The sequence below is a fragment of the Barbus barbus genome (assembly GCF_936440315.1).
Source record: "Barbus barbus genome assembly, chromosome: 12".
Taxonomy (NCBI): Eukaryota; Metazoa; Chordata; class Actinopteri; order Cypriniformes; family Cyprinidae; genus Barbus; species Barbus barbus.
The window spans coordinates 7,202,929-7,222,616 of record NC_136740.1 but is presented as its reverse complement, the minus strand read 5'-3'; positions in this window follow the sequence as shown (position 1 = coordinate 7,222,616).

The following is a 19,688-nucleotide window of genomic DNA, read 5'->3' as shown; positions in this document are numbered from 1 at the left end:
CATCCAGACGAGACGAAAACCACGAAGACTCCAGACAGACGAGGACCAGGAACATTGTAGCAGACAGCACACGATGAACAACACGGAGGACATCAATCAACGATCTGACAAGGAAAGGAGTGTGCGGTGAGATTTTATAGGTGAGTAGATTGGCAGCAGCTGGTGCGGGGAATGAGATCAGCTGGCGCGCTGATGACTGGAGTGAGCGGTGACGCCCACTCACACACACACAGAGACACAGAGAACAACAATACACGAGACATGAAGAAACCAGTGAATTCATGAACCGTGACAGTACCCTCTCTCCTAGGAACGCCTCCTGGTGTTCCCAGACTCCCTTACCTGTCGATTGTAATCATCAATAAGGGAGTGATCCAGAATGTCTCTAGCAGGCACCCAACTTCTCTCCTCCGGACCGTAACCTTCCCAGTCCACCAAGTACTGAAATCCTCGTCCCCTTCGCCTTGAGTCCAGAATACGATCAACCGAATAAGCAGGTTCCCCTTCTACGAGTTGCGGCAGTGGGGGAACCGGGGCTGGCGGATTAATACGGGCATAAAACACGGGTTTGATTTTGGATACATGGAAAACGGGATGAATTCTCCTGTACACTGGAGGAAGATTGAGGCGGACTGCCACCGGACTAATGATCTTGGTGACAGAGAACGGGCCAATGAATTTAGGAGCAAGCTTATTCGACACGGAGCGGAGAGGAATGTTCTTTGTAGAAAGCCACGGTGGCGATCGGCCTTGGCCTTGGTGCGCGCTCCCACTTGGAGTAGAGTCTCGCGGGCTCTAGTCCAAGTGCGATGACACCTCTGGACAAAAGCGTGAGCGGAGGGGACCACGACTTCGGATTCCAGACTAGGAAAAATTGGTGGCTGGTAACCTATACTACATTCAAACGGAGATAGGCCCGTAGATGACACTGGTAACGAATTGTGAGCGTACTCCACCATTGACAGTTGTTGGCTCCATGAGGAAGGATTCTTGGAGATCAGACATCGCAACGTTCTCTCCAAATCCTGGTTGGCTCTCTCAGTTTGACCATTGCTCTGGGGATGAAACCCTGAGGACAGGCTAACAGTCGCACCCAGTAATCTACAAAACTCTTGCCAAAATTTGGACACGAATTGGGGTCCTCTGTCGGAAACCACGTCCGTCGGGAGGCCATGTAACCGAAAGACGTGGTTAACGACTGTTAACACGGTCTCCTTGGCTGAGGGTAATTTGGGCAAGGGAATAAAGTGGACCGCCTTCGAGAACCGGTCCACCACGGTCAAAACTACCGTGTTACCCTGAGAGGGTGGTGACAAAATCTAGAGCGATATGGGACCAGGGTCTCGAAGGGATCGGCAGCGGTTGGAGGAACCCATCTGGGGGTCTATTGGAAGTCTTACCAGTGGCACAAACTGAGCAAGCCAAAACAAAACTGTGAACATCGCGAGCCATGAGTGGCCACCAAAATCGTTGCTTGACTAAAGATGTAGTGCGACTGACTCCTGGATGACAAGCCACATTGGAACAATGTCCCCACTGAATAACGTCGGACCGTAATCCCTCTGGCACAAATAACCGGTTCGGTGGGCAGCCGATCGGAGGCGTTACCCCTTGTAAGGCCGTCTTGACCTTCGATTCGACCTCCCATGTGAGTGTGGAGACAATTAGGGTCTCCGGAAAAATGCACTCGGGAGTAGACGGGCGATCGGAACGGTCAAAAATACGTGATAAAGAATCGGGTTTGATGTTTTTGGAACCTGGGCAATACGAGAGAGTAAAGTCAAAACGTCCGAAAAAAAGTGCCCACCGAGCCTTCCTGGAGTTCAATCTTTTAGCAGTTCTAATGTATTCCAAATTCTTATGATCGGTCCACACGATAAAAGGTACCCCCGACCCTTCTAACCAGTGACACCATTCCTCCAATGCTAACTTGACTGCCAACAACTCTCGGTTACCAATGTCATAATTACTTTCGGGAGGGGACAAACGGTGAGATAAAAACGCGCACGGATGCATCCTGTCGTCTGCAGGAGAATGCTGGGATAGCACTGCACCTACCCCCACCTCTGACGCATCGACCTCCACCACGAACTGACGTGATGGATCAGGGGTAACTAAGATGGGGGCTGAAACGAAGCGGCCTTTCAGTTTGGCAAACGCAGCCTCAGCTGCGCTAGACCACCTGAACGTGGTTCTAGGGGAGGTCAAGGCGGTCAGAGGCGAGGCTAGTTGGCTGAAATTGCGAATGAACCGCCGGTAGAAATTGGCGAACCCCAGAAACCTCTGTAGGGCCTTACGGGAATCTGGACTTGGCCAATCCACCACAGTCCCGCTGCGCCACAGTAAAGGCAAAGGCCCTGGGATCTCCGCCTCTCCTTCTCCTCCCGGGAAAGCCGAGCTCATCCGACCTGCATGGGCTCCTGATCGTAGACGGGGCTGACCACGTCCCTGCCGCTGGCTCGTAAATCCTGTGTAGCTGCAGGAAACCCGAGCGGGTAATAACCGACGCTCGACTCGGGAGATTCGGGAATCCACCTGAATAGCCAGTTCAATTAACCCATTAAGCCCATGCAGGAACATATCCCACTGCGCCTCCTCGTTCCACTGACACTCTGCCGCCAGAGTCCGGAACTCGATGGAGTAATCCGACACCGACCTTTCTTCTTGTCTTAGATCCGCAAGGATCCGAGCCGCCTCTCTTCCCGCGACCGCATGGTTAAAAACTCTTTTCATCTCGGCGGAGAGTGTCTGGAACGAGGCACAGCATGGATCTTGGTTCTCCCACACCGCTGTTCCCCATAGCGCCGCTCTCCCCGTCAGTAGCGTGAGCACGAACGCCACCTTGCTCTGTTCACTGGCAAAGGTCCTGGGCTGCAGAGAGAAATGCATCGAACAGCGAGTTAGAAATGCTCTGCAGAAGTTCGGCTCACCGTTGTATAGCTCGGGAGTGGGTAGGCGGGGCTCTGACAGGGAGACGTTCTCTGGTGGTACGCGGGGAGTTGGCGGTGTGGGTGGCACAGTGGGAACTCACAGATGTTGTAATTGCTGGGTGAGCTCGGACACCTGCGTCACAAGAGCTTGAATAGCCCGACCCGAATCCTTCATGTTCCTCTCCTGAGTGTCCATCCGAGAGATACTGGATCTGATGAAATCCTCCAGAGAAGGAGAGGAACCGCTTGCTTCTTCCATCGCTTGGTCAGATCGTTCTGTCATGAATCACAAGGTGGAAGCAAAGATGCAAGTAAGTAATCTTGTTTATTGGGTCAGAAGACAACACTGTAACAAAGTCTCTCGGGTGGACTGGTGACGCAGGGACTAGATGGACAGCGTGCTGGTGACGAGTGGTTATGGTGAATCCAGTGCAGGTGAACATCCAGACGAGACGAAAACCACGAAGACTCCAGACAGACGAGGACCAGGAACACTGTAGCAGACGGCACACGATGAACAACACAGAGGACATCAATCAACGATCTGACAAGGAGAGGAGAGTGCGGTGAGATTTTATAGGTGAGTAGATTGGCAGCAGCTGGTGCGGGGAATGAGATCAGCTGGCGCGCTGATGACTGGAGTGAGCGGTGACGCCCACTCACACACACACACACACACACACACACACACACAGAGAACAACAATACACGAGACATGAAGAAACCAGTGAATTCATGAACCATGACAGATACATGTCCTTCAGAGTTGAAAAAAGAGCAGAATTTATCTCTAACAGTGTAGGCCTCCCTTGTACCACGACGTCCACCAGCAGTAGAGATGCTCTCCATTGATCCAGTAGTTGGAGCACTGGTATTTAGCCACCTCTCTACTTCCATTGGCTTGAGAAGAAAGTTGTGTAGGAGGCATGCTGACAAAATAAGGCTGTTTATTTTGTCAGGGTGTATGTTGATCCTGCTATGCAGGATCCTCCAGCGAGATGACAAAATGCCAAAGGCATTTTCCACCACATTGCACGCTCGAGACAATCTGTAGTTGGAGATGCGTTGTTGTGTGGATATGTCTCGACCAGGGTAAGGCCGCATCAGGTAGGTTTTTAACGGGAATGCTGCATCCCCAACAATGGTGAATGGCATCTTCCCCAAATGCTCTGCTCCTGGTAGCTGCTGATCATCTGGCACCTCCAGCTTTTTTGCATCCAATGCCTTCCCTATGGCTGAGCCAGCAAAGACACCCCATGACTTGACCGTCCATACGCTCCAATATGGACTAGACGGAAGCGATATTCAGCATCGACCACAGCCAACAATACTACAGAGAATGCTTTTGAAGTGAAGTGAAGTGACATTCAGCCAAGTATGGTGACCCATACTCGGAATTCGTGCTCTGCATTTAACCCATCCAACGTGCACACACACAGCAGTGAACACACACACACCGTGAACATACACCCGGAGCAGTGGGCAGCCATTTTATGCTGCAGCGCCCGGGGAGCAGTTGGGGGTTCGGTGCCTTGCTCAAGGGCACCTCAGTCTTGGTATTGAGGGTGGAGAGAGCGCTGGACATTCACTCCCCCCACCTACAATTCCTGCCGGCCCGGAGACTCGAACCCGCAACCTTCGGATTACAAGTCCGACTCTCTAACCATTAGGCCACGACTTCCCAAAAAAGATGGAGCGCTTCACGGATTTGCGTGTCATCCTTTCACAGGGGCCATGCTAATCTTCTCTGTATCGATCCAATTTTAGTATATGTGCCGCCGTGGCATTTTTTGTAATTAAAGTAAAGGCTGCCTGAATGAGGTGGTGCAAAGAGGCAGATGAGCTTCCCATCTATCGCTCCTATGCAGTTAAGGAAATTCCACCTAGTTGAAAACGTTGAAGCAATATTCCTCCACTCCTGCTCAGTAGGTCTTGTGTTTCCATCATGCGCCTGTTAATTGCAACACATGTGTCCTTGATGGCTTTAGCCACTGTGCTCTCCCCCATACGATAGTGGAACATTAATTTCTATCTCTTCACAGAAAATGAGTGCAGGACAAGATGGAAGTCACTTCGAGACAACTACATTAAGTGGAAAAAAAGACAGCAGTTGCCAAGTGGCTCTGGAGCAATGCGTCAACAGGAATGGAAATATGCTGCTGCGGTTTTGTTCCTAAATGTATTTCTACAAAAACGAAGGTAATATTTGTAGTAATGGAGTAACTTGTAGTAATGCACTTCATATTAACTTTGTAACAGAGTACATATGACTAAAGTATGACTTGAAGTAGATTTTTAAAGGGATAGTTCACCCAAAAATGAAAATTATGTCATTAATCACTAATTTGTCATTAATTTGTGTTGCGAAGATGAACGTAGGTCTTAAGAGTCAGCTACATTATCACAGCAGATGCACTATAGATCCCCTGAGGAACAATTCCACTCATTCTCTACTATAGGAGAGGAAGAATTGTATAAACTTGTTAAATCATCTAAACCAACAACATGTATGTTAGACCCTATTCCATCTAAACTACTAAAATAGCTGCTTCCAGAAGTCATAGATCCTCTTTTGGCTATTATTAATTCATCATTGTCATTAGGATATGTCCCCAAAACCTTCAAATTGGCTGTAATTAACCCTCTGAGCCCGACAAACGCGAATACGCGTTTTGGGGCAGATTTTCCTGATAAGGCAGAAATGAGCTTGAATTACTCTGCCATTTTTGATCGTTCAGATAAGAGCAATACACCATTCGAATCTGTAAGGGGTCTACTTTATTTGTATATGCTCATAATAACAACTAAACTTTGTGCTTTTCAGAATCAGAATCAGAATGAGCTTTATTGGCCAAGTATGTTTACACATACAAGGAATTTGTTGTAGTGACAGAAGCTCCACAGTGCAACAGAAAGACAGTAACAGGACAGGACACAGGTAATGAAACAAAATAACAGGAAATAGCCAATAACCAATGTACAAAGCAGCAAAAAAAATAAAAAATACACAATATATAATATATAATATAGGCGACTATGTATGTACAGGTGAAGTATGTGCAAATTAGAAATGAGAAAATAAAATAAGTGAGTGTGGTGAATGGATAATGTATTAGTTGTGTGTTCTACGTTTATTTATTGAGTGTTCATGAGATGTATTGACTGAGGGAAGAAACTGTTCCTGTGTCTGGTCGTTCTGGTGCTCAGAGCTCTGTAGCGTCGACCAGATGGTAACAGTTCAAAGAGGTTGTGTGCTGGATGTGAGGGGTCCAGAGTGATTTTACCAGCCCTTTTGCTCACTCTGGATAAGTACAGTTCTTGGAGAGTGGGGAGGGTTGTACCAATGATTCGCTCAGCAGTCCGGACTACCCTCCGTAGTCTTCTGAGGTCAGATTTGGTAGCTGAGCTGAACCAGACAGTTATTGAGGTGCAGAGGATGGATTCAATGATGGCAGAGTAGAACTGTTTCAGTAAGTCCTGTGGCAGGTTGAACTTCCTCAGCTGGCGAAGAAAGTACAGCCTCTGCTGGGCCTTCCTGACAATGGAGTCAATGTGAATATCCCACTTTAGGTCCTGAGAGATGGTGGTGCCCAAGAATCTGAATGACTCCACTGCAGTCACGGTGCTGTTCATGATGGTAAGTGGGGGGAGAGCAGGGGGGTTTCTCCTGAAGTCCACGATCATCTCCACAGTTTTGAGCGTGTTAAGCTCCAGGTTGTTGAGACTGCACCAGACAGCCAGCTCCTTAACCTCCTGTCTGTAAGCAGACTCGTCACCGTCCTGGATGAGGCCGATCAGTGTGGTGTCGTCTGCAAACTTCAGGAGCTTGACAGAGGGGTCTTTAGATGTGCAGTCGTTGGTGTAGAGGGAGAAGAGCAGTGGGGAGAGTACGCAGCCCTGAGGAGCTCCAGTGCTGATGGTTCGAGTGCTGGATGAGAATTTGCCAAGCTTTACTAACTGCTGTCTGTCTGTCAGGAAGCTGTTGATCCACTGGCAGACGGAGGTGGGGACGGAGAGCTGAGTTAGTTTATTTTGAAGGGTTTCCGGGATAATGGTGTTAAAAGCAGAGCTGAAGTCCACAAACAGGATCCTCACATAAGTCCCTGGTCTGTCCAGATGCTGCAGGATGAAGTGCAGTCCCATGTTGACTGCATCATCCACAGACCTGTTTGCTCTGTAGGCAAACTGCAGGGGGTCCAGTAAGGGTCCAGTGATGTCCTTCAGATGAGCCAGAACCAGTCTTTCGAATGATTTCATGGCTACAGACGTTAGTGCCACAGGTCTGTAGTCATTTAGTCCAGTAATTTTGTGTTTCTTTGGGACGGGGATGATGGTGGAGCGTTTGAAGCATGAGGGGACTTCACACAGCTCCAGTGATCTATTGAAGATCTGTGTGAAGATGGGGGCCAGCTGCTCAGCACAGATTTTTAGGCAGGCTGGTGACACACCATCTGGACCAGGTGCTTTCCTTCTTTTGTTTTTCCTGAAGACCTGGCACACATCGTCTTCGCTGATTTGAATTGTAGGTGTGGGGGAGAGAGGGGTTGCTGGAGGTGTGAATGGTTGTGTGGAGGGGTGTTCTGGGCGGGTGTGGGGTGATCGTTCAAAACGACAAAAGAACTCGTTTAAGTCGTAATAAAGAAAACTTTTGAAGAATAAAGAAAACAAACAAGGTGCGCTCTCTGTCTTCTCCATCTCCGCGATCTGTTTTCAGAAATGCGTCACTAAAATGAAGTGTAACTCAGCGAATACACAACATAGAAACTTAAGATTTATATCTATAGAAAGCTTGAAGTGTCTTCTTTCAAATTAAGTAATGTGTGGAGCATAAACAGAGTCAGGAGTGAAGAGTTCATTGCTGCAATACTGTTAGTTGCTGGAAGAAGATGCGCTGAGTAAAGGCTGGATTTCCCTCAAAATAAGAGCAAGAGTTCATCAAGTAGAGAAGATCGATCTGATGAGTAAGTAATGTTTATTTTCTGCATTAGTTAAGGTGTTATTGTGACATAAACTTGAACACATTACTAGTTGGGTTGTCCCCAAATTACAACACGATGAATGCTACACATCTAAGAATGTTTAGACCATGTTTATTATTAATAATCTGTTCACAAATATTTAATAACGTGCTAAACGATAACAATTAGTTCTCAGATATAAAATATATTTTTTATAGTACGAAGTACATCCTTTTATAGTACAAAGCATGCGTGAGTCTGTGACTGCAGAATCATATCTTCTATACTATAAAATCATACATGATGTTCTGGATGGCTATATGACTACAAAATCATAGTTGGGTTTTCACCAAACTATAATTCCTGACTAAAATGTTTGAAATCCCGTAAAACATTTAGAATATGATGGGCAATTCATTGTATTTAAATTTCTTATGGCACAATGATGTTTTCATGCTCTATATAAAACAATAAATGTAATATGAGAGTACATTGTAACATGATGAATGCTACGGGTCTAAGTATGTTTAGAACATGTTTATGATTAATAGCCTACTCTGTTCCAAAATAGATTTTAATAGCGTGCTAAACAATAATAATTAGTTTCTCAAAAATAAAATGTCTTTTTTTTTACGATAATACAAAGCATGAATGAGTCTATGTATACAAAACCTACATATATAGATGCTCCTGATATAAACATGCTCACAAATGTTTTTTCTTTGTTTTTTGGTTGTTTGTATTTTATTGAATCATACACTTGCACCACAGATGATGAATCCTGCTGACTTTCAGTCTCTTCCAACTGTTTTCCTCTGAGAGCACTGCACCATCATCAGAAGAACAGTTTTTTCTTGAATCCATGGAAAGTAGCACTTAAATAACACGTAAATATCAGGTATGATTTATTTGTTTCACTTGTTGAACAGAATCTTTTGCAGGAATGAGTCAAAGTCTGTTCACATCTCTGTGGTTAGATCAGTGTGCACAATAATGTGTCTTTGACCTTCATTATGTATGTTTTGATTATACTGTGTTGTAAATAAAATACAAATAATTTAAAAACCCAATTTTTTCAGTCTCCTCACATTCTCTCTTACCTGCCTCAGTCACAGTCACACTGATGGCCCATTAGCAGCCTTTAGGGGAGGGCCCTTTGTCTCTCAGGTGAAAATCACTTAATATTCAAGCCCATTACCACTCCCTCGCATATTGGCTTTCAATCACAAAACATGCCTTTAAAAATTTAAATCAATGTATTGTTTTCTGTGATCAAATAAACAAGATGATTTTCACATAATTTTGAAGCAAAAATTATAGGCTACAAGATCTGGTTCTCAAAAGTCTTGTGTATGTGTTTTATGGTCTTATTTCAGTGACTTCAAAATTTTAGTTTTTCACTAACCACGCATAAACGTTGATTTCTCAAAAACACAATCATGTACATAAATGCTGCTAACATATTATTGTAGCCCAGTTTTTGCTGTTTACAGTGTTATTAGACTTTAGCCATTTATATTTTTATAAGCAACTGAAAAAAGCACAAATGTCAGGGCATGTTGAAAGTTCTCCAGGCCCCCAAAACACCCTCAGGGCCCAGAGGGTTAAGCTTCTCATTAAAAGAACACAACTTGACCCCAAAGATCTAATTAATTACAGACCGATCTCAAATCTCCCTTTTCTGTCAAAGATACTAGAAAAGGTAGTATCCTCACAATTATATTCCTTCTTATAGAAAAATGGTATCTGTGAGGAATTCCAGTCAGGATTTAGACCGTATCATAGTACTGAGACTGCTCTCATTAGAGTTATAAATTACCTGCTTCTATCATCTGATCGTGGTTATATCTCTTTATTAGTGCTACTGGATCTTAGTGCTGCGTTCGACACTATCGACCAGTACATTCTTTTGAATGGACTAGAAAACTTTGTTGGCATTAGTGGAAGTGCCTTAGCATGGTTCAAATCATACTTATCTGGCCGCCATCAATTCGTAGCAGTGAATGAAGACGTATCATATTGATCACAAGTGCAGTACGGAGTACTTCAAGGCTCAGTATTAGGGCCGTTACAGTTCACGCTTTACATGTTACCCTTGGGAGATAATATCAGGAGACATGGTGTTAGCTTTCACTGTTATGCTGATGATACTCAGCTTTATACTTCTTCGCGGCCCGGTGAAACACACCAAATTGAAAAAACTAACGGAATGCATAGTCGATATAAAAAACTGGATGACGAGTAACTTCTTACTGCTAAATTCTGAAAAAAACAGAAGTGTTAATTATCAGACCTAAAAACCCCACATGTAATAACCCCACATGCATCTACGCTAATATTTGTCTGGTTCTTTCTTATTCTGTTTCTCAGTCCGTGTCCGGATCAGATGGTGGATCGGCGTCGGGAGATGATGTCACCCTGATCGTCGGCGGAGGCTGGGACACCTGGATGAGCCCCGGGGACATATCCCCAGTGAAGACTTCGACTTAAATACAATAAAAATTTAAATAAAATAAAATAACTAAAAGTATAAGAAAAAAACCTAACTACATAATACTATTATTGTTAGAAATTGCAACAATATAAAATAGAAATAAATAAATTTCTACATTTTAAATTTTAATTAAAACAATATGTAAGCAATAAATAAACAATTATCTCGTGGCCACTTAATTTCTAGTGATTATCGTCAATTTGATTTTACAGATACTGTTTAAACTAAACTGATCTAGACAATGACACCTCTGGATTTAATAATGAAATGCCTCAACTGAAAATTGAGTGTTTAATCTTATTTTAATACATTACTGACACTCTATCCTCCAATTTGATACTGTTAAGTGCTTTGACACAATCTGTATTGTTAAAAGCGCTATATAAATAAAGATGACTTGACTTGACTTGACTTAATGTACGGTGAGAAGGAGAGTTTGAGTGGCTAAAGACTCTCCAAGGACCACAGCTGGAGAATTGCAGAAAATAGTCTCCGGGTCAGAAAACCTTAAAAAAATTTGTCAATCCGCACCTACATCACCACATGTTGTTTGGGAGGGTTTCAAGAAAATTTTTCCTAGCTCATCCAAAAACAAAATTCAGCATATTCAGTTATCAGACACGACTGGAACTTCAAATGGGACTGGCTTCTATGGTCAGGTGAAACTAAAAAATGAGGTTTTTAGCAGCAAACACCTCAAGATGGGTTCGGTGAACACAGGGATAAAAAGTACCCCATGTGTACAATGAAATATACTGCTATAATTTTGATGTTGTGGGCCTATATTTCTGCTGGAGGTCTTGTTTAGATGCATGGCATCATGGATTCTATCAAATACCAACAGATAAAAATTAAATAAGTGACTGACTGCCATGTTTGGATCATCCAACCGTACAATAATCCAAACACAAACCTCAAAAACAACACAAAAATGGGTCACTGAGCACAAAACCAAGCTTCTGCTATGGCCATTCTAGTCCTCTGACCTGAACCCTATAGAAAATGAGTGGGGTGAACTGAAGAGAAGAAGCACCAACATGGAGCTGGGAATCTAAAGGGTCTTGAGTGATTCTGGATGAAGGAATGGTCTCTGATCTCTTAGCAGGTGTTCTCTAACCTCATCAGGCATTATAGGAGAACATTTTGAGCTGTTAAACTGGCAAATGGAGCTTTCAAAAAGTATTGAATAAAAGGGTGCTGTTAATTATGGCCAATGTGTATTAGAGAAAAACATTTATTTCATAATGATATTTCCCCCATTTTAAATTCTTATTATCCAATGAAAGGTTAGATTTTTGTGAATTTATAGGATTAACAATGCAGATTATTTTTTACAGCCGTTTTTGATCATATTTAACGAGGGTGCCGATATTTTTGGCAATGACTGTGTATATATATATATATACACACACACAAACAGGAGAATGAATCTAAATATATATATATATATATATATATATATATATATATATATATATATATATATACACTGCTGTGCAAAGGCAAAAGACTGTAACTTCGATTTTTGTTGAAAATGAGTTATTGATATTTTTGGGACATTCAAGACATCCTTTTTCATGTACATAAGTATATTGAGTCAATTTCGTTGTTTTTCCGAGAAAATAATGGGTTGTCTCAACCGTAACTTCAAAAAGCCCCGGAGAAACCAAGGCAGAACACCGTATAACACCAGTAACGACTCTTTCACTTTGTTTGGAACGCTCAAATTGAGTTACAGCGTTCTGCCTTTGTTCAGCTGTGTGTCAAAATGAAGTTTTGGTGCCGGCTTGGAGTTATACGGTGTTCTGCCTTTTTTTACTGTCCATTAAAGTCTGCCGTAATTTAACCCTCTATGCGCCAAAGTCGCAAAATTGCGACAAGACGTCATACTTCATGAAATAGGCTGTAGTTCCTAATATGGTGTAATATCTCATTTGTATTCCCTTCCACTAGATGGCAGACATGTAGTACTTCGATTCTAGACCAAAATTGTTCGAGGAAATAGCAGAGCAAGTGAGCTATCGTGTCATTGATGCGGAAGCAGTTCAGTTCATAGCGTCTGAGTAAATTGTGAGATTTGTGAGAGAAAATCACCAAATGGCTAATAAAAAGTTGTACTGTGAGGATGTGTTGCAAATGTTATTCGCCGATTCTGACTTCTGAAGGGGAATGTTTACCTTTTGGAAATGACGATCGGCCGTCTAATGATCGCGCTTCTCCCGGTACATCTTTTCTGCGCCATGGTGCCGCTGCGCAAGGCGCGATCGTTCACAAAGCACAAACGAGTTATCATTTCAACACTTTGCCCAACGGGGATGGGGATGGCAGGGGTGAACGTGGTCATATTATCCATAGGAGAGCTGTGGCTCTCTGATAATCGGCCAGATTGCATCTATTGCTCTGATCGCGTGCGCTCTAAGGGCTGCTGGCAGACAGTACAGGTGCAGTCAGTGGGGTAGGTCTGTGCGCTGTGCCATGCAATGAGAGGTACCATACTCTCAAGAACTATAAACTGCCACATAGATACCTGATTGGGCAGATAGCTGGTCAACTGATCAAAAAATAGGCACATGTATTTTACTATGGCACAGTAATATAGTAATAATTTACTGCTTTCTCCTGTTTTACTGTTGATTTCCTCTTTTCCTAATCATTTGGAATGAGGATAAAAAGACAAAAAAACAAACAAACATGCAAATAAGTTCAAACATCCATTCAATATCTATTATTTCCTGAATATTACTGATGAAGCTGTTTTTGAGCATAATTTATTCCATAACGGACGCGAACAATAACTCCCCCGAAGAAATGAAATGTAAACAAAGGAATATGCATCCTTATTACAACGTTATTGTTTCGCTGGACTAAAAGTGCTCACTGGGATGTTGTTCTGTGGACCCTTACCTCTCTAACTAAACTGGGATTTCAGCAGTGGACACGTTTGTGACTTGTTATTACAATGAATCTGGTACGTACTGCTTTTTTATTCTGCATGTTTTGATGTGTACCGCTTACACAAATGTAGCAAATACATTCCTTATAAGCTTTCCATCGGAAAACAGCGATCTGTCGTCGATGCTTGAGGCTTAGACCTTCAGAATGATATATAGTTTGCCAAGATTAATGATATTCTTTCACGTTAAATCCATTCATAAACATTAAACTAGTGGGGAAAAACGCTTCAGTGCGCCGTTGCTCTGGCAAAGGTTAACAGGTTAATTAAGACACAAAACAAGGCAGTCTGTCATACAATGACACAGAACTGGATGAAATACAATACAATGACACAGAACTGGATGAAACCCAAAAACACAACTGAAGATGGTCCGATTCACAAGCACAACCACTGGAAATAGAGTAACTGATTAGATCAGAGTGGGAACAGGTGTCACCGCAAAGCAGCGCGAGCCCTGATTGTGATGACAAACAGGTGAATATGAGAGCTAGAATGAGAATGGGCGTGCCTGAGTGTGTGTGTGTGAAATCCTGTGTGTTTGAGAGAGAGACAGAGAAGCAAACCCAGCCCATGACTTTACCCCTCCCTCAACGAGTGCCCCCAGGCGCTCCCGAGGAAGAAGCCTGGCGAGAACGGTAGCAGTACTCGATCAGCGAACGATCCAGGATATCCCGAGCCGGAATCCAAAGCCTCTCCTCAGGACCATACTCCTCCCAGTCCACCAAAAACTGGTGAACGCGCCCTCGAGGAAGGATGTCCAGAAGCTTACGGACTCTGTAAACAGAAGCCACCTTGTCAATAGGAGGAGGAGGAGGAGGAGGAGGAAGGAGGGGGGGGGCGCAGATAACTGGTTTGACGCAGGACACGTGAAAGACAGGGTTAACACGACGCAACTGACAGGACAATTTGAGTTTGATCACGACCGGACTGAGAATCTTCACAATGGTGAAGGGCCCAATAAAGCGGTGCATCAGCTTGCGAGAACTCTCTTGAATAGGCAAATTACGGGTGGAAAGCCTTTTGACCACAAATATACCTGGGAGCCCTAACCCATGACGATTGGTGGCTCGATATGTATGACATAATGCAGATCTCACCCTCTTACATCTACATTTACATCTCTGAATAAATGCCTCCATGCAGGGAACGGAGGCCTTGGACTCTTGGGATGTAAATAGTGGGAGTTGGTAATCCAGACAACACTCAAACGGGGATAACTCCGAGGGCAGAGAATTATGGGCATACTCGGCCCAAGACAGTTGATCGCACCACGAAGCGGGGGTCCGCGAGGTGAAGCTACGCAGCATGCGACCAAGGATCTGATTGGTCCTTTCAGCTTGCCCATTGGTCTGTGGACGGAATCCTGACGACAGACTGGGGGATGCCACTATCTGACAACAGAATTCCCTCCAAAACTGAGAGGTGAACTGAGGCCCTCTATCAGACACAATGTCCGAAGGAAGACCATGGATCTTGAACACGTGATCTACCATAACTTGAGTGGTCTCACAGGCGGATAGTAATCTTGGGAGAGTGATAAAATGAGCGGTGCCACCAATTTGGATGAGTGACCCCAGCGAAGAACTGCCAAGCGAACGACTGCAGGAACGAATAACGTTCCTTCAGGAGCACAGGGTGGTCTCGTGACATGAAAAAGGGCTCTCCTCACAGCCTATTCCACTGCCCAGATGGCCGCCCTGACCACACAATGCTGAGGTAAAATACTCTCGTTGGTCGAGGGACCACCTGATGAGCCGAACTGACGTGAGAACGTGTCTGGATTGAGATTCTTTGAACCGGGTCTAAACGAGATTGATTGCCTCATGAGAGTTATGTCTCTTGGCGGAGCGGATGTATTCCAGATTTTGATGATCTGTCCAGACAATAAACGGCACACTGGCTCCCTCAAGCCAGTGTCACCATTCACCTAGTGCCAGACAGATCGGCAAAAGCTCTCGGTTACCAACGTCGTAGTTGCGCTCAGCGGGCAAAAGGTGATGTGAATAGAAAGCGCACGGATGAACCTTGTCGTCAAGGGAAGAGCTTTGTGACAAGATAGCTCCAACCCTTAGTCGGAGGCATCAACCGCAACAATAAATTGTTTCTCGGGATCTGGGGTAATAAGAATGGGAGCGGATGTAAATAACCCCTTGAGCCGATCGAACGCACCCTGCGCAGCCTCGGACCAAGCAAATCGAGTCTGGGATGAGGTGAGGAAAGTAAGAGGAGCGGCGACCTGACTAAAGTTTCGGATAAAACGGCTGTAAAAATTGGCAAAACCCAGAAACCGCTGAAGTACGACTCGAGAATCTGGAACGGGCCAATCGATGACAGCATGAACCTGGTCAGGGTCCATGCTGATCCCTTCTCCATGCTGATCCCTTCCGCCAAAACCACCGAACCGAGAAACGTGACAGACTGGGCATGAAACATGCACTTCTCCGCCTTGACAAACAGGCGGTTCTCAAGCAAACGCTGCAAAACTTGGCGGACATGTTGTACGTGTACCTGGAGAGAGGGTGGGAAGATAAGAATGTCGTCCAAATACACAAACACATTTAGCATATCTCTCAAGACGTCATTAACTAAGGCCTGAAAAACCACGGGGGCGTTGACCAGCCCGAACTGTAGAACCCGGTACTCAAAGTGACCAATAGGGCGTTAAACGCCGTCTTCCACTCTTCTCCCTCCTTAATACGTACCAAGTGGTAGGCATTGCGTAAGTCTAGCTTTGTGAAGACCTTTGCGCCCTGTAAGATCTTGAAAGCCAACGACATAAGAAGCAAGGGATAGCAATTCTTGACTGTTATGCCATTCAGCCCCCGATAATCGATACAAGGACACAAGGACCCATCCTTCTTCTTCACAAAGAAGAACCCCGCACCGGCAGGAGAGGAGGACGGAACAATGATCCCCGCGGTGAGGGACTCTACAGAGTCTTCCACTCGGGTGCCGAGAGCGAGTATAATCAACCGCGGGGTGGCATGGTGCCCGGGAGGAGCTCAATGCTGCAATTGTAAGGACAATGAGGCGACAAGGAGGTAGCCCGGGAACGGCTGAAGACCGGCTGAAGACCAAGTCGCGGTACTCCTCCGGAACTCCTGACAAATCACCAGGCTCCTCCTGGAACACAGACACAGAGGAAACGGCAGGGACAGCAGACCCCAAGCAGTTAACATGACATGACAAATTCCATAAGAGAATAAACACTTAACCCAGTCAATCTGAGGGTTGTGCCGAGTAAGCCAGGGATGCCCTAAAACAATGGGGGTATAAGGGGACTGGAAAACAAAAAAGGAAATAGTCTAGAAAGTGAAATAGACAGTGAGGCTCACCGGACTAGTGATACAGTGAACTGAAGACAGTACCCTACATAATGCAAAGGCAGAGTACATTTACTTCAAAATAGGGGTAAAAATCAAGTTTGAGCTCACAGTTTTTTAATGTAGATAATTTCCATTACTAAAACATCTAATTGCCAAGTTTCCAGTGTCCTACCTATAATTAATTTGGCTGGACAAGTAAAAAACTTTAAAGTCATTTTTCTCAGTTTCACACTCTAGCGAATTAAGGTCTTTTGCCTTTGTAGGGCAGTATACTCACAGCTGGTTCAAAGAACCCTGAGAATAGATGCACAAGTGTTGCAGTGTACAACCCACAATGTGAGGAAACTGTAAAAAAAAAAAGATTATATAACTCTCAGTTTGTACAGTAGAAGTGGTAGCCTTAATACAAGGCTAGCAGTGGGAGGAAGAAAGTAATAAATATAATTGTAGTAGTTTAATCCAATAGTTCTGAACGAGCTCACAGAGACTGTAACATTATATATCAGTTTCTGTGAAGATATGTGCATTCAGACTTATTTAACTTAACACAATGACAAACCATGTTTCACTGCAAAACTCAGCCAGCTCCGTCAGGCCAAAGAAGATGCTCGCAGGAATGGGGACAGAGTCTTGTACAAACAGGCCAAATACACACTGGAAAAGGAGATCAGAGTGGCAAAGAGGAATTATTCCGAAAAGCTACAGATTCATTTCTCTTCTAGTGACACGGCTTCAGTGTGGAAAGGTCTGAAAGACATCACCAATTACAAGACACCATCCCCCAGCACTGTGGAAAATCAACAACTGGCAGACGATCTGAACGAGTTTTATTGCAGGTTTGAAAAAACACCATTCACATCTCCTGCAACCCCCGTCTCTCCCACACCTGCAATTTAGTTCAGTGTAGACGACGTGCTCCATGTCTTCAGAAAGAACAAGAGAAGAAAGGCACCAGGCCCAGATGGTGTGGCACCAGCCTACCTGAACACCTGCGCTGATCTGCTGGCCCCCATCGTCACACAGATCTTCAACAGATCACTGGAGCTGTGCGAAGTCCCCTCATGCTTCAAACACTCCACCATTATCCCCGTCCCAAAGAAACCCAAAATTACTGCACTTAATGACTACAGACCTGTGGCTCTAACGTCTGTGGCCATGAAATCATTTGAAAGACTGGTTTTGGCTTATCTGAAGGACATCACTGGACCCTTAGTGGGCCTACAGAGCAAACAGGTCTGTGAATGATGCAGTCAATATAGGACTGCATTATATTCCGCAGCATCTGGTCAGACCAGGGACTTATGTGGGGATCCTGTATGTAGTCTTCAGCTCTGCTTTTAACACCATCATCCCATCATTCCTCCGGCCCAAATTAACTCAGCTCTCCATGCCCACCTCCGTCTGTTATTGGATCACCAGCTTCCTGACAGACAGGCAGCAGCTAATGAGGCTGGGAAAATTCTCATCCAGCACCCGTACGATTAGCACTGGAACTCCTCAGGGCTGTGTTCTCTCCCCACTGCTCTTCTCCCGGTACACCAATGACTGGATCTCTAAAGACCCCTCTGTCAAGTTCCTAAAGTTTGCAGATGACACCACACTCATTGGCCCCATCCAGGACGGTGACGAGCTGGCTATCTGGTGCAGTCTCAACAACCTATAGTTGAACACGCTCAAAACAGTGGAGATGACCGTGGACTTGGGATTGCTCTCCCCCACTCACCATCATGAACAGCACTGTGGCTGCAGTGGAGTCATTCAGATTCCTGGGCACCACAATCTCCCAGGACCTGAAGTGAGAAAATCACATTGAGACCATTGTAAAAAAGGCCCAGCAGAAGCTGTACTTCCTCAGGAAGTTCAACCTACCACAGGAGCTGCTGAAACAGTTCTACTCCGCCATCATTGAATCCATCCTCTTACACTATAACAGTCTGGTTCAGCTCAGCTACCAAATCTGACCTCAGAAGACTACAGAGGGTAGTCCGGACTGCTGAGTGAATCATTGGTTCAACTCTCCCCACTCTCCAAGAACTGTACTTATCCAGATTGAGCAAAAGAGCTAAGAAAATCACTCTGGACCCCTCACATCCAGCACACTCCCTTTTTTGAACTGTTGCTGTCTGGTTGACACTACAGAGCTCTGAGCACCAGAACTACCAGACATAGGAACAACAATCCATCTTATGAACACTTGACAATAAATGCGGAACACACAACTCTATAATACATTATTTATTTAACACACATACTTGTTTACATTTCAAATTTGCACATATCATAACTGTACATTCATAATGGTCTATATTGTGTTTTTTGCTATTTTGTACATTGTCTATTTTGCATATTTGTATATTATTCTTTTTATTATCTGTGTCTAGTCTTGTCGCTGTCATTCTGTTGAAACTGTGGAGCTTCTGTCACTAAAACAAATTCCCTGTATGTGTAAACATACATGGCAATAACGCTCATTCTGATTCTGATTCTAGTTTGACTGCTATCACATGTCTTAGATCTGGGAAGTCATTCAGACGTCATATTCTAAATGAAATATTTTATATATATATATATATATATATATATATATATATATATATATATATATATATACATATATATATATATATATATATACATATACATATATATATATATATATATATATATATATATATATATATATACATATATATATTATATAATAAAGGTTTGAATGTATCATTTATTTGAGTTATTTGAGTTCCTGCACATGTAGGTGTGAAAGGAAATGAAGAAGTAGATTTATAAGCCAGTCTCTTAAATATCATATCATGTGACAATTAAGCATACTACTCTGAAATATTTGTTGCTTATTGTGTACTGTTTCACACACTATTATTTAAAAAATAGTAGGCAGTGTACACTGTGTACTGGGCAGTATGCAGTATGCAGTAAGCAAGTATGCCATTTCGAACACAGCCGTAAGCAAGATAAGCAACAAATGTTTCAGAGTAGTATGCTTAATTGTCACATGACAAACACAAA